We start from the raw sequence: 3,394 nt of genomic DNA, 5'->3' as shown, positions 1-3,394 counted from the left end.
TCCCAGTACCTTTGTGTAGGGTAGTTATAGGAGGCAGTCGGTAGGTGTCAGTGTGAGTTGCTCTCCTCCAGTGCTGGGAATGGCAGAGGTGGGTTTTCAGTGATTGGTGTGGCAGGCAGCGGCGGCGGCGGCTTCACCCGGCGGCAGCAGCTTTCCCTGCGTCACCTCCTCTTTGGCCAATAGGATGGCTTCTCTTATCGGCCAATCGTGAAATGGGTCTCCGGACGCGCTTCCTGATTGGCTGGGAGGAGAATCAGTGTGATAATAGCTAATATTCATTCACTATTGTCACACAACTGGGTGGGCTCAGGGCGCAGGGACCCACCCCCATCCATGACTGGTCTGTTGTCTCAAAAATCAAATAACTAAATTGTAACGATGGTACAAACTGGAAAGGACCAGCTGAGAAGCATTACACCTCCATCCCCTTGGTGGATGCAGTATAATAACTTAGTTATTTGATTTTTGAGACAACAGACCAGTCATGGATGGGGGTGGGTTGGGGGAGGTTTGGGCTATCTCCCTCCCACCTGTTCCCCCATCCATCCATTAGCAGCCATGTGCTCCCAGTGTGGAGACACTAAATTAGGAAGTGTTAGGACTGCAGATAAAACAGGGTGCCGTGGCTGTGCAGCTTACACATGCGTTTGCAAATGTGTGTCAACTAAACCCCTGTTCTTTGTATCATGAGACAGGTCTACTTGGTTGGTGACAGACTGGAGGGTGAGTACATCAGACTGGGGGCTGGCTGACTTCCATGCACCTCTTATAATCCTTCAACCTCATTTTTTTTTTTATTATACGGTAGTAAGAGCAAGAAAAATATAGGTACATTTTAAAAAATAATATTTTTTTAACTATTTTGTGCCTACTTTGCACTTTTACCCTCTTTCTGCCCAGGCCAATTTTCAGTGCTGTTGCACTTTGAATGACAATAGCGCGATCATGAAGCACTCTACTTATATGACATTTTTATCATTTTATTTCACATAAATAGAGCTTTCTTTTGTTGGTATTTATTGAACACTGGATTTTTTTCTTTTTTGCTAAACAAACAAAAAAACATTTTGAAAAAAATAATTTTTTCTTAGTTTTTATTATAAATTTTGCAAACAGGTAATTTTTCTCCATCGCTGATGTGCACTGATGAAGCTTCATTGATGGGCATTAATAGGCAGCACTGATGAGCACAGATAGGCTGTACTGATAAGCAGCATTGATGGGCACTGATAGGCTGCACTGATGAGGAGGCACTGATGAGGCTGCACTGATATGCGGCACTAATGGGCACAGATAGGCAGCATTTATTGGTACTAATTGACAGCACTAATGGGCACTGATTTCCAGCATTGGTGGGCACAGGTTGGCACTGATTGGCAGCACTGATGGGCACTGTTAGGGCTGCACTCATTATCAGTGCAGATGTCTCCTTGCCAGTTACTGGCTCTCTCCTCTGAGAGAAAGGAATGCCGATAACCAGCAAGTGTTTTGACATGATGAAAAAGAGGAGATGTGGTGCCATGCTAAATAAATAACCAATATCAGGATCTGATAAGTGATAAAACTTCAATTAATGTCACAGACATATAAAAAATATAAATCAAATAATTGTGTAGAAAACAATCTTCAAATATGGGGAACAATGTGATTCTAACTTATGACTCAAAGTGAAAATTAGGTGGATGTAATGAAATATAACAGTGTGAGATATTGCATAACAAATGAATATAATCATAAAATGTCCATTACAACATGTGGACGACTTCAAAGTCAAAGGTGATAAAATAATATTAAATAATGAGAAAGTCAAAGTGGCTGTGATTGGGTACTAGGGATCGACCAATTATCGGCAAAGCCGATATATCGGGGGCCGATATGCACTTTTCCCGATAAATATCGGAATCGGCCCCGGAGTTTACCGATATTGCTAATATTTTGGGAAAGTGCTGTACCAGAGTGATGCCTGCAGCTAGAAGCATCACCCCGGTAACGGCGTCTATAGCCGACGGTCAGCTGACTTGTAATGACAACCGATGCGGCTAAAGAGCCGCTCAGCTATCATTACAAGGAGCGGGAGGGAGGACATCCCGCCGCCTTCCGGGGCTCGCCCGGGTCTCCCGTCCCACCGGGAGAACTGGGCAACCAGGCTCACGGTCCCCAAAGACCCAATCAAAGCCACATTCGGCTCTGATCGGGTCTCCATGCAAAACCCGGAAGTGATGTCATGACATCACTTACGGGTACTGTCTGACGACAGATTAAAAAAAATGACAGCATTCAAAACAGCCAAACTTGACGTTTTGAATGCTTTTAAGTGCAGAGGAGGGGTTTGGGGTATTTTAGACCCCCAGATCCCTCCACAAAAGTACCTGTCAAAAAAAAAAACAGCCAATATTGGCCGATACTAATATGCATTGGGCAAAATATCGGTATTGGTATCGTTAACAAAAAAACAATATCAGTCGATCACTATTGGGTACAACCGATCACTTAGTAAAGCGCTGTCATCATTGGCTGTTTACCGCGATTGGATGGACACAGCTAACCACCATTCGCTGCGCGCTCCCAAGTGGCAAGCGTCAACCGGTGGCAAGAATGGGTGGACGTCATATGATGCCCTTCCAGAACTGGAGCGGTCCTGCTTGGCCGTCATTTGACTATAAGGTGGACAGGAACTGGTTAAAAAAAAAGAGCCAGGAGATATCTGTTGAAAAGCCCAATGAAAGACCAATTTGTCCTGAAAATACTCAGAATAACTCACCTGGATACACTGGGGGCTCATTCACACCAGAACACAGTGTGGGATAATGTGTGTCTGCACTGGGTGTGTGATTCGCTGCAGGTGTCAAAATAATCCTAACCACACCCCAAATGCAGATCGCAGACGCAGTACTATGTGATCTGATGCAGTGCGTTTTTGAGAAGTAGCGCACGCAGTACTTTTGCTGCAATCCAGTGTGATTTCAGAATGGGCTGATAAGTTTCCAACTGTCCCTGATTTCGAGGGACTGTCCCTCATTCGGACTAAAGTCCCTCTGTTCCTCATTTTCGTCTGATCTATGTAGTTGTGTATAAAATGCAATACTTATCTATTAACCGGTTGTCAACCACACGCCGTGTATTTACTGCGGCAGTGAGGCTCCCCCAGGCAAACCGACGTAGGGCTACGTCGGTCACGAGCAGGGAGCCAAGCTGCGAGCGCACTGCCGGCGGCGTGTTCCCGCCCCCAGTCTGCAGCGGGGAAGCCGATGCACGGGGCAGGCAGCTCCGATTGCCCTCTGACATTTGCAATCATTTCCCGCTGAGAGAGAAGGACGGTCGGCTGTTGTAAACACAGCTGACCGTTCTTCTCCCTGGAATGATCAAAGAGCCCATGGGATCCTTCTATATAGGA

Source organism: Pelophylax lessonae (assembly GCF_965119305.1).
Source record: "Pelophylax lessonae genome assembly, chromosome: 2".
Taxonomy (NCBI): Eukaryota; Metazoa; Chordata; class Amphibia; order Anura; family Ranidae; genus Pelophylax; species Pelophylax lessonae.
The sequence above is the reverse complement of the archived record's forward strand: the minus strand, read 5'-3'. Positions refer to the sequence as shown.